This window comes from Primulina eburnea, chromosome 13 (genome assembly GCF_022965805.1).
Source record: "Primulina eburnea isolate SZY01 chromosome 13, ASM2296580v1, whole genome shotgun sequence".
Taxonomy (NCBI): Eukaryota; Viridiplantae; Streptophyta; class Magnoliopsida; order Lamiales; family Gesneriaceae; genus Primulina; species Primulina eburnea.
The window spans coordinates 23,700,045-23,714,309 of record NC_133113.1 but is presented as its reverse complement, the minus strand read 5'-3'; positions in this window follow the sequence as shown (position 1 = coordinate 23,714,309).

Genomic DNA, 14,265 nt, shown 5'->3' with positions numbered 1-14,265 from the left:
TGTTTACATGATATATGCTTCGCAGTGCATGTTTATGTGTCGTTATTTTTTGAGATTAGATACTTTAAAATATTTATGCATGTTACGATATGAAACGAGAAATTATATGATTTTCATGCATGCTGGTTTGGTGGTGGAATTGAACATGATTAATATTATGGATAATTGGGCGTAGGGAAAGGTTGGGAATGAATTGACTGTATTAATTTTTGGATCAGTAGTACTTATATCCTCATTATGGGTAATAAGTTAATCTTGAAAATTATGAATGCTTTTGAGACTTGTAGAATTTCTATGAAATTACTGATGGTTCGTGGTTGCTAGTTGAATTAATTTTGAGGATTCCATGTAAGGATTACTGATTCGAAGACTACGACGATCTTTGGAAGTATAAAAAACTTATAATTTATTTAGGATGCATGATCTATCTAGTTGGATTTAAGGATTGAATTGCATGAATTGAGAATTTTAAGGACCTAATTATAATAGCCAATACTTCGAGGACCTAAGTGCAAAAAAAAAATTCTAAGGGACTATTTTCGAAATGACCAAACTTTGATATTAAATTTTGAGTTTCGATAATTTTAAGGTTCAAGGAGGCTGAGTCGAAAATTTTATGTGGACAAAAATGCAAATTTCGAAGAGTTGTAGGATTAAAAAAATGTAATTTTTGAGAACTTTAAAGGCCAAATTGCAAATTTTGAAATTTTTGAGGATTAAATTCGAACTTTAGAGGAACACTTGGGTTAAATCAGTCATTTTTCGGGGTTATGGTAATTGATTTTAGGTTTAATAAGCTTAAGATTATCGAACTTTATTTACGAGAAACTTATAAAATTGAATTAGGAACGCCAAGAAATTATAGGTAATTTTTGGATTTTTGAGATTAAGGACAGATCGGAAAATATTCAAGGAAAGTAAGAACTAATTTTTCAATATTTAAGAAATTTGGGAGATTTGTTTAGCAGTAAGTGAGAAGCGAATGATTTAAATGACCGGAATTTTTGATGGGTTAGATTTGATGGGATATTTGGAACCTTGAGATATCAGAGTTACAATGTTATAAGAAATGGTAATCAAAGATATTGTAGGATTAATCAATCTTAGGCTTGAAATTTAAGTATTAGTGAAATAATGTTGTGATAAATTAAGAATTTAAAGTGATGACTATTTAAGGTGAAGTTGATCAGTTTTTGAAGTTATAAAAGTAGATATGGAGCTAACAAAATTTTGGGAACTTAAGTTTGATGTATCATAATTTTTAATCGTGATCTTAAGAGTTAAAATTATACCTTTGTTGGAATTTTTCTAGAAAGTTGGGTGTGAATGATGGTTATGATATTCGACAGAAGCATGTAAGATGTGAGGTAGACATTTGTCTTGAGGAATTTTGAAAGTCATTAAAAAACTTGGGGTTAAGTGGATATGTGTATTGAAATTATTTTATCCAAAGCTATTTGGTTAGGTAAGTTTGAATTTCAAATTTATGGGATATTTGTTCATACGGAAATTTTGGGTGAGATTTTTTTAAAAAAAGGAATTAGTTGTGTTCAACATAAGTTCTCAATTAATGAATATTAAGATTTTTATCGAGTGAGAAATCTAAAATCTTGATATGGAGATTCTAGAACTGTATGGGTTATAAGTGAAGTTGATTTATGAAAGTTAGTCTAATGCTACCATGAGATAATTTATTAAGTTTTATACGCTAGAATTAATTAAGCATTAAGAATACATAAGAATGAGACATTTGTTTCAAGGAGGAAAGTCTAAGAGTCTTAGACCATTTTATTGCAATTGTGAAGATAATAGTTTAAGCATTTAATTGATACTAGAAGGGTTTTATTATTAAGGTAGCAGATCGATATTGTATAATTGGGTTTTATGAATTAATGTTACTTGAGGTTTAAGAATTTGCAACAATTTACATTCTGATGTACTCGTAAATAATTAATTCACGTAAGTTCGTGTCGTAAGACAAGATTCGATTCAAGGAATTTAGGTTAATATTAATATGGGATTGAGGTAAGGTTTAACTTCTAACGTTGCGTTTGGTTTGAGGGATTAGGGGTGATAGATTAATTTATCCGGGCCAATCAAGTGTTTGGTTCAATTTTAAATAAACCTACCTTATCCCTCCTAGGTATGATTAGGTTATATTAGGTAGGTTAAAATAATACCTCCTCACCCCCTAGGATTATTTATCCCACTCTTAATACCTCCTATTTTTCCGATTTTACCCTTCTCCTAAATTCAAACTCACCACCATTTCCCGCCACCGACCGCCGCCGGCCAACCACAGACGGGCCGCCGACCGCGGCGAGTACCGGCCGACCAGCGACGAACTGCCGACCACCGGAGGAACACCGGCCGACAGAGGTTAGCGACGGTTTGTAAAAACACCGTCGCTATTAGCGACGGTTTGTGTAGAAAGGTTTGTCAAAACACCGTCGCTATTAGCGACGGTTTGTTTATATTCCGTCGCAATTAGCGACAGTTTGTTTAAAAAACGTCGCTAAATGTCTAATTTTTAGTAATTAAAATAATTCAAAACTAGATCGGCGACGGTTTATAAAACACCGTCGCTAATAGCGACGTATGATTTTCTCAAAAACCGTCGCTATGAGCGACGGATTTTGAGAATCCGTCGGTAAGTTTCCGGTCGACGATTTCCGCCTGCCGCCGGCCGCCACTGTCGCCGTCGCGAAGGGGAAGGACAATTTCGTCTTTTCATCAAAAAATTCAAAATTATCCTACACTTAAAAATCTTACCAAACATAATATTATTTTACATCATATTTTACAATTCTATCACAATCATTTTCTTTATCATTTACGTACTAATCATTAGTTTATCCTATCCTTCCAACCAAACGCAGCCTAAGGGTAATACCAAGGATAGATGTCGATCAATAAATTTTGGTGCTAAGTTTCTTAGGTCGAACTGCATAAATAAAAATGTAATAAGTCAATGAACATTACGGGTATAGTATAAGAAAAGTAAGACGCAATAAAATACGGACTGTCATTTCTAATATTGGGAAGTTTGATAAAAGTTGAAATTCGAGGTTATAGAAAATTGGAACTAGGTCACCATGAGTCGTTATAAGTTGAGTTTCGCAAACGAGGATTTAGAAGGTAGAGTTTATCGGGACCAAGGAGACATAAGGACGTCTTAATATTTATTATTTTATCAGAGTAGCGCAGCGGAAGCATGAACAATTGGGATACTAGAACTAAGTCTAAACTTTGTGATTATCAAGGATAAGCGAATTTCGGGGACGAAATTCAATTTAAGGGGAGAGATTGTAACGTCCCGATAATTTGAAGGTTCACGTAAACCACATGCATGCAAGTTATTAAATTTCTTTGGTATTTTATTAATTTGTTTTAAAGCATTAAATGCAGGTTTATTTCATAAATTATGAGTTTAATAATTTTTTTTTACATTTTATGCATAATTATTGCATAATAGAATTTATTTCATGAAATTTTAAAGATTCATGCATTAAAGATTTTTCAGTTGCATTTCGCGTTCGAACGAGGAACTGAGACCGGAGAATTTTTAGAAAAAATATTTTTATTACTATGATTATTTTTTATTAATAATTTAAAATGTTTTAAAGGTCTTTGTCAAGAAATGGGATTTATTGAGTATTTTTACCCGCAATATTTTAATTTTTAATGGTACGCAAATTTTATCGAATTGGGGGACTTTATGAGGATTCAACTAATATTTTCAAAAAAAATCCAACACAAAATATTTTGCGAGAATATGTTTGGAATTAACGGGCCTGCTTTTAAGTTTATTGGGCTTAAAACTCTTTTTAAAATTTTAAAAGACCATTTAGTTACTATTATCTTATTAATTAACTAACTAATTAATACATAAGGACCCACTAAACTTATTACCATTTCCCCCAACAGCCGACACACCCCATCCCCCATCAATTTCTCTTGTTTCTAGCATCATTTCTCCAGCAAGCTTCGGTGGTCTCTTTATCTTGCAAAGAAAAACTCCATCCGGCTTTCCTTACATAGTTCTTGCTCTCCAACCACTTCATCCTCTCCATTTTCAGCATCCCAGCTGCATTCTCTCCTCGGCTTTTCAGCAGAAAATTCAAGAAGGCTTCGGCCACTTCAGTTCTTGCAACGAATAATTCTCCCGGAACCCGTTCTTTGATCTCCTCGCTTCTATAACATCTAAGGCACGCCATGTACTTTTATTGCTGCATCATACACGTTATATATATGTTGTATTATGTTTATTTGTTTGTGGAATTCACGATTCAAAGCATATCATGGAGATCCCTCGATTTTTGTTCAAACACATGCATTTTTTGTTCACTACTCATGTTTTCTCTGAAATGTTGCAAGGGGACTGCTGTAATGTGTGATGAGGGGCTGTTAGCACAGAAAAAAAAAAGGTTTTAAGCTGGAGTCGTGACCTTGTTGCGTTGGGAGGGAGAAGAGTGAAGTCCTTGATGCTTTGGATCGTTGGTGAGGAAATCGGCGGCTTTATTCGAACCGACTGTGATAAGGCCAAACCAAGCCATGGATCACACCCTAGTGGGTTTGAGCCAGGGCCTAGTAAGGCTAGACCATTGCTGGAACAAGCCCTGTGGCCGATGGAGCGTGGTTGCGTTAAGGGTGATCCTCGATCAAGTGAGCGGTGCTTCGAGCATGGAGCCTAGTGTGTGGGTTCAAGGGGTTCAGAGGGGGTCCTAGGGAGGTCCAAGGGACGTAGTTCAGTAGCTGATTCCATCGGTGGTAGGCTAGGAGCTATTTATGGGAGGAGTTGCACGTAGGGCCTTGGTGAGTGAAGGCAAGAAGAAAAGTTTGTTACAGCAGCTTGCTGGGTTTTGGCCGAGAGTTTAGGTGTCTAATCTTGATGACTTTAAGGCATTATAGATGTTTATTTAGTGTGGAGAAATGTTGCAAGAAATTTGGTTAACTTTCGGGTTGATTCGGGTTAAAATCGGGACCTCGGTACAAGTTTTAAAACAATTGGTTAAGTTATGAAATGGACTCGAGTTTACGTTTATGAATTATGTTAAATATGTTTTGGGATATTTTTAGGAGTTTAGTAATACTCAAAATCTTATAAATATTCATATGAAATCTTATAGATTTATGCATCTGGGCATGATTCAAGTAGGTTTAAAACCTCTCATCAGATTAGGTTTAAATATTTCTGCCTTAATTTTAGTACGAGACCAAAGACATAACAAATTTGAAGATTCCTTATTAGGAATAGTAGAATCCTCATTATGTGAAGGACCATTACATTTTAACTGTTTTTCTAATTTCTCGATTTCTCTTTCTGATCCAAATATCATTAAAGCCCTCACCTTAAATATAAAAAGTGAAGGCTTCGATATGATAGATGGTACAGAAAATGTTGCTCTATTATATAAAATTTGTTATAAAGTTATGAATTCTACAATCTCTAATTTTAGAATTAATACTAATCAAATTAGTTCTAAAAGAGGTGAAACTACTCTCTTTATTACCGATATTAATAAAAGTAATATTATGATTCCCAAAACAATAAATTGGAAAAAGTTACTTTACCAGAAATCTGGAAGATGGAGAATATTGCTCCTACTATTAAAGAAGAATCTAGAAAACTATAAAGTATAGTTCAATATTTAGATGGTGATGTTGAAATAAAATTCTCATCCCAAAGACATTTACGAATTAAACTCCCCAAAGAAAGTAGAAATTCTACTTCTTCTACACCTGATTTTGAAAAAATCAATATATCTGGTCTTCAAAAGACTAAGGATAATATATCTCAACCAGAATATAAGGTTGATCTTCCTGAATCTAGCACTTCTCGTTTTCAAAGAAGTTATTCTGTTAATAACAGAAAATCAAATTCTCCTACTTTTTCTAACATGGGTTATAATGTTATGGTTATTAATCATAATAATTCTATTCAAAAAAGTTTAGAAAAATTTAAAAATTTAGATAAGAAAAAATGGTTTTTAAGTTGTTTAAACTCAAAGCAACAAGCTTTATATTCTGTAAGATATAAAGAATGGGTTAAAGAAATTAAATTAAATTTAGATTTTTTCAAATGATTAGAAAATTTATATTTTTCAGCAAGAAATAAAATATTTCCAAATTTTACCGATTAGTCTTTTATAAATACTCTTGAATCAACAAATAAATTATATGTTCATGAAACTGGAGAAGAATCTTTTGAGATTCATCCCCCTTTTACTATTTTACAAATTAAAAAGGGTAATAAAGAGATTTATGTTACTCCCATAAAATCTGAAATAGGACATAGTAATTTTGACCATATAATTCAACAAAATAATTTTACTAATCTCACTTTACATTCTTTAAGAAATCAAACCACTAGGATAGAATAAATTCTTTCTAAACCTAAACAAGAAATTTCTAGAGGTGAAAGTTTGAAAACATTAATGATAAAACCTCCCCCTAATCTTAAGCAAGAAAAATTTCTTTTAAGCTCCAAAAATGATGAAGATTTTATGGAAGGTCTAATAGACCGATTACAAAAAATAAATATAAAAGAAAAAAAGTTCTATTTCGGTAATTACCAAAGATGAACAACTAGAAAATTCTTCAAGTTCTTCTGAAGATGTAATGCAGATTAATAAAATGCATAAAGTTTCAATTGTAAAACCTTTTTATAAAAAGGCAACACCAATAGATTTTCAAATTGAAGAAAAGAAAGATTACGTTCAGTTTAAAGGTGAAGTCATTACTGAATGTGATGGAAAGTCTGAATATCAGATTAAAACTGTTATTAAACAAATGTTAATATACTCTTCTTCCGCAAAAATAAAAGGTAATAATGATAGGCAAATTGCTCAAGCTATTATTACTGGTTTTACTGGCCAACTTCAAAGTTGGTGGGATTTCTATCTTTCAAAAGATGCAAAGAATAAAATTCTTAACTCCTCTATAATTTATTTAAATGGAAGAGAAGAGTTTGATGCGGTTAATACACTTATTTATACTATTCTATCTAATTTTATTGGAGCAAATGAGCTTCAATTAGATAGATCTCAAGAACAATTAATGAATTGAAGGTGTCCAACACTATCTGAATTCAGATGGTATAAAGATGTGTTTATGACAAAAGTTTTTACCAGAAATGATTGCAATGCAAATTTCTGGATAGAAAAATTTATTTCTGGACTTCCAGTTCTTTTTGCTGAAAGAGTTAAAAATAGATTAAAATCTAAATCTCCTACAAACTGTATAGATTGGAGTATTCTTACTTATGGAGATTTGTCCGCAGAAATAACTGCAGAAAGAATTACTCTTTGCAATGATATTGTAGTGACCCGTTCCAGAATCACCTACTAATTGAAAACTAAGCATGCAATTAACTTAATAATTACTAATCAGAGATAATAGCGGAAACAACTAACAAATGATAGTTATACAACCCAAACGAACTCTAGAACAACTCAAAATAAGGTAAAGAATATCTGGTACAACCATATCGAATCAAATGATACCGAAACTAAACCAACCGGCTACTCAACGTCCTCCTCCTGCTCCTCCGGAACCATCCAACCTGAGACCTGCCCCGAGGGAATGGGGTGTCCAAGATAAACAAAACCGAGGACGTGAGCGATAAGAACGCCCAGTACAAAAGTATGAGTATACAGACCTATATGAAATGCACATGCTATGATCATGATACCGGGGTAGTCAAGAAACAGGAATCACAAAAGGATCTCAACAATGCTCAGTCTAGAGGCGCCAAGTGGATAGTGCCGCGCGGTCCAACCTCTGGGTCACTGCATCCACTACAAGACAGACGTGGACCTAAAATGTCCCGGACCACCGAAGCCCTCCCGACCCGTCGGCCACTGTGTACTCTCGGTGTCCATGCGTCCACAAGACAGGGCTGAGCGGCCCCAAGATATAGCTTATCTCGAAAGAGATACAGCTCAACAGTAAAGGCTATCTCGAAGGAGAATACGGCTCAACATGAAATGCAACGTGCAGTAATAAACGTGACATAATAGCATGCATCATATGACATATATCAATGCACCACATAATCATGCAACACATATATGAATGTATACTCAACCAGGATATCTCGGATAGTACTTTCGTACCTCTATCACAGCAATCCTAATCCACTGGAACAACCAGACAACAGGTCTAATCCAAGCCTATTCATCAAGTGAAAACCATCACTAAACTTATCTACCAGACTTAACTAGATAATCCTGAGATAAATACTGATAAAATTCCAAACCTTCGTCCGTCGCTAGCCCGCTGATGCCGCTAGCTCCCAACTAGAGCACAGCTCTGCTACAAGACCAGCAGCTCCCCGCTAGTGCCCAAATCTCGGAACAAGACTAGAACCTGTCAGAAACGACTGAAATGCTACGGAACTCTCTGAATTGGCGAGTCAAAATGAGGAAATCCGACCACTATTTATAGGCCATGTTCGGATCCTCCGAACACCACTTCGGAACGTCCGAACGCTACGTGTCCACTGGCTCTTGACAGCTCATGATCGGATCCTCCGATCACCACTTCGGACCGTCCGAACATGCACGTGTCCAGCTGCTCTTGACACCTCATGATCGGATCCACCGAACCTACACTTCGGAACGTCCGAACTCCCACGTGTCGATCAACTCTTGACACCTAATGATCGGATCCACCGAACTCACTTCGGACCTGCCGAACTCTTCGGTGCTTCCGAACCATCTTCGGACCTTCCGATCATGATTAATCACCATTAATCCGTTAATTACCCAATTCGGCATTCGGGCTACTACAGATATCAAGTTAAAGAGACAACTTGATACGCAAAAAGAAGAAAATAGAAATATTATTGGTGATTTTTGCGAACAAATAGACTTTCAACCAATACAATATCCTAAAAAGGATAAGAAAAGAAAAAGATTTTCTTTTAAAAATAAAAAACATTATCTAAAAGATAAAGAAAAATCTAAAAAATTTCTAAGAAAAGGTTTAAAAAACCTATAAAAAATGATTCTACTAATGTTCCAGTATGCTGGAAATGTGGAAAGATTAGACATAAGGTTAATAAGTGTTATGTCAAGAAAAGAATTAATAATCTTAATATAAATAATGATTTAAAAGAATCATTAATAAATATTCTTCTTAATAAAGAAGAAAATCTAAAACAAAAAGATTTTTATATCAATATTATTGATAATGAAGTCTCGTAATATTCTAACATTAGTTCAGATAATGATTCTGAAATATCAGAAAATAAAATCTGTGATACAGACTGTGATTGTGATACATGTCTCATAAATTTTATGGGATTAGAAATAAATGTTATATCAAATGAAGAAACTTTCATTTTAGATCTTATAGATCAAATAAAGGACCCTATTGAAAAAAGAGAAGCTATAGAACATTATTTAAATGTGGCAAATCATAAGCCAACTAAACTTGTACAAAATACTGTAGAAGAACATGAATTATATTCTTATAACAAAGTATTAGAAAAATCTAAACAAAAAGAAAGAGAACCTACTATCTCCGAATTAAAAGAAGAAATAGATCAGATAAAATCTGAGATTAAATATTTAAAAGAAAGAGTAAATACTCTTAGTATTAATAATAATTATATTTGGGAAAAAAATTCTACTTCTGATGAAGAAGAAGAAATTTTACCTAAAGATGATAATGATAATGAAATAAATCAAATGGTTTGGATCAATAAAATTGATCAGATTATTTCTCAAAAATGGTATTCAAAAATAAAATTAATTATTAATAAAAAATTTAAAATTACAATTGAAGCATTATTAGATACAGAAGCTAATGTAAATTGCATCAGTGAAGGAATTGTTCCTTCTCAATATTATAAAAAGACTACTTAGTTTATAACAGCTGCTAATAAGCAACCTCTCATAGTTAATTACAAATTGTCCGATATGGCAATATGTAATTCTGGAGTTTGCTTGAATACTACTTTTATTCTTATTAAAAATATATCTACTCTTGTTATTTTAAGAACTCCTTTTTTTTCAAATGTTGTTTCCTATTAATAAAATTAATGAAAAAAGTTTATATACCAACATTAAATGTAATGATTTATTTTTTCCATTCACAACTATACCAGTGTCAAAATCTATTAATAATTTATAAAAAATAGTAAATAATAAAGAAAATTTGTTACTTCATTAAAAGATGAAATTCATTTTAAAAATATTAAAGAAAAGATAAATTCTGAAAAAATTCAAGAAAAAATAAAAATTATTTCAGAAACGATATCTAAAGAGATATGTGCTGATGTTCCTAATGCATTTTGGAATAGGAAAAAACATCAAGTTAGTCTCCTTTTACAGATGATTTTGATGAAAATAAAATTCCTACAAAAGCAAGGCCTATTGCTATGAGGCCTGGACTTTTAAATTATTGCAAAGAAGAAATTGATATTTTTCTTAAAAAAGATTTAATTAGACCAAGTAATAGCCCTTGGAGTTGTCCAGCTTTCTATGTAGAAAATGCAGCTGAAATAGAAAAAGGAGCTCCTAGACTTGTTATTAATTATAAACCACTTAATAAAGCATTAAAATGGATAATCATCCATTACCAAATAAAAGAGATCTATTAAATAGATTATTTAAAGGAAAAATATTTTCTTCATTCGATTTAAAATCAAGATTTTATCAAATTCTTCTAAAAGAATAAGATAAATAAAAAATGCTTTCACTGTACCATTCGGACATTATGAATGGAATGTAATGCAATTTGGGTTAAAAAATGCTCCAGTGAAATTTCAAAATATAATGAACGAAATTTATAATTCATATATTGATTATATCATAGTTTACATTGATGATGTACTTATTTATTCTGATAATATAGATCAGCATTTTAAACATCTTAATATATCTATTCAAGCTACTAAAAAAGCTGGATTAGCAGTAAATCAGAAAAAAAAAGTAAAACTTTTCCAAACTAAGATAAAAATTTTAGAACATTATATTGAAAATGGAATAATGATTCCTATAGAAAGAGCAATTGTTTTTGCTGATAAATTTCCAGATAAAATCACTGATACAAATCAATTACAAAGATTTCTTGGAAGTCTTAATTATATAGGAGATTTTTATAAAGATCTCGCACAAGATTGCAAATTATTATTTCAAAGGTTGAAGAAAAATCATCAACCATTGACTAATAGTGATACTTTAGCAATACAAAAAATAAAAGAAAGAGTTAAAGAACTTCCTTGTTTATCTATTGCTAATCCTAAAACATTTATAATAGTTGAAACAGACACCTCTGATATTGGATATGAGGAATACTTAAACAAAAAATAGATAATACATCTAAAGAAATTCTTGTCAGATATACTTCTGGAACTTGGAATAATACTCAAAAGAATCATTCTACAATAAAGAAAGAAATTCTTTCTATTGTTAAATGTATTATAAAATTTGAAAGTGATCTTTTAAACAAGATGTTTTTATTTAGAGTTGATTGCAAATTTGCCAAAGATATTCTTTTAAAAGATGTTAAAGTAATAGCATCAAAACAACTATTTGCTAGATGACAATCTATATTAGCATGTTCTGATTTTGATATTGAACATATCTCTGGAAAATCTAATTCTTTACCAAATTTTTTAACCAGAAATTTTTTGCAGGGGTCCACCTTGAAAGACAGTCCTCAAAAGTTCAGCCACAAGGAAAAAACCCATGAATAAGCCACCTTTTAAAAGAGGTTCAAATGTTTCTCAGCAGCCTAATATGGCTACTACAGAAGAAGAAAAATTTGACCCAATTAAAGAATTTGCAGACGATGATACGACCTATGAAATTCATTACTATCATAATGCAATATTTGCATTAAACGGTTCAAAAGAAGAATTAAAATATCCCAATTTGATATCAGGATGTCTTAATTGCTGTCCTGTTGACAAAGACATAAAAAGTCTATCACCAATCCATATAGCTCAAAGCTATTTAATTAAATATTTACAACCCATATTGGGTAGAAAAACTAGAGATTATTTTGAAACAATCCTAGTAGAAACTGGTTCAGTTTAAATACAACATATGGACCGCAATCGTGATTTTGCATTCTCTAAAATGATTATAAAGAAAATAACCCGGCTAATAATTGGGGTTTACCTCTTAGTCAAGCCAGGCAATTAAACACTTTTCAGGCAATGCCAAATATGTTTAATTATCATGATTATATCATGGCTTTTGATACAACTCTTATTTATGAGAATTCTCAACGAAAACATTCTTGGTGGATAAAATTCTTAGTAGATGATATTCATCAATTTATTCTTATTTGGTTTAAAACTTTCTTCTTTTCATGGGGGGTAATGCCATCTATTCTTCCAAGAAATGTGAAAAATATATGGATCAAATTTCAACAAGCCAATAAACAATTTGACGGATTGACGGCCATAATCCAATTTGCCATAAATTATAATGTTCCCTGGATCATACGATGGGAATATGGACTACAAGAGATGGCTAAAGAAAAATTTGAAATCAAATTCTCCCCTACTATTTTAATCAGAAAGACTTCTTTGCAGAAGGTAAAATCTACGATCGACATGGAGTAATTGCTCTTGGACCTGCCAAAGAGACTATGAAAAATTTGAATCATGATATTCCAAATCAGACTACATTACTCTAAGATTTTTTCCAACATTTGGATAAAAATATCATTACTTCTATGTTTTCTGAAGTTTTTGGTGATAAATCAAATTTATCAACACAAGCATCTACCTCAACCTCCTCCAAAGGAAAAGAAAAGAATGAGGATGATCCTCCAATGACAGAACAAGAAAATTCAGAGCAAGATTCTCAAGACCCGTATGATGGAGATGATGATATTTTTGCATTATTGAATGCATAATGGATTGATGAGCTGGATGCCACGAGACTAGAAGTCTATTGTAAAAAAGTCTGTATTATTGATATGAATTATTGAGTTTGTATACTTATCTTTTATGTAGTATGTGTCATGTTTTTATTAGGAGTAAGTGGTACTACTGTGTGAGTTTTTGCTTATTTAAGGAGTGGATTCCCTTTGTGATACACACACTGAAAATACTACTACATCTTTCTAGCAATAAAAGTTTCGAAGTTTTTTCTATTAGCTCTACATCTTTCCAGCTTCAAAAATTATGTAAGTATATGTCTTATGATTACATTTATGATCCACCTTTCTATTATATCATACCATCTGCAAATTATCTTTAGTTTTAAAAAAGAAAATTAAATTAATAAAAACTCAAATTGAAGTTCTTGAAAATCGATTAAAAGATCCAGAGATAAATCATGTTTATAAACAGTGGTTTGTTTATCCATGTTTGGAAAGATCCAAGATAAGCTTAAAGGCATACGAGAAGCAATGTTCACAACTCGCTGCTTAAAGTAGAAGATTTGAAGATCAATGTTTATTTTAAACCTTTATTAAGGTTGTAATAGTGAGGTCTTAATAAAATTACGGAAAATTATATTTAAACTCAAATAATTATTAGAAGTCTAAGTATTTAAATTGGGAATTTTATGCTAAGGTTTGGTTTAATTCGGGATTAAAATGCATTAATAAATTATATTTAAAGATTAATTTAAAAGTCATAGATTTATGACAAATAAAAATATGGAAAAGTTCTTGTAGGCTTAAATAATTATTTGGGACGTGTTAGAGTCAATGGAATTAAGAAAATGTCAAAGAAATGAAATTGTACATCTAGGGGCAAAACGATAATTTTGGGTTTCCAGGGGCAAAATGATCATTTTGAACCCATGTGAGATTTTTGTCCTGGAAGCGCCCTGAGCACATTTTATCATGTTTTAAATGTTTATGCATCACGTTCATGATTTTTGTGTAATTACGATAAATACGTTGCATGCTTGGTTTAAAAGAAAAATTACGTATGTGCATGTTTTTATCAAGTGGTGAATATGATGATGTTTTTGAAGGATGTGAGTTGGTTGTGACTAATACGATGATACGATGATATGTTGGAGATATCGTTAAGGAAAAGGCCCCATAGGGAGCCTGTTTACGGGAGAAGGCCCCAAAGGGATCCCGACGATCGTATTTTCATTTACATGATATGATGATATGATAGGCCAAGGCCCAGTTGACGGATGAGAGTATCGCTGGTGTCCCCGTCGCCCAGTACTGTGGTTATACGTAGATGGATCCATCGATAGGGCTGATACGATAGAGCTGATATGAAAGTCACAACTAATGAACTGAATTCAATTAAAAAAAATGTATACGTATATG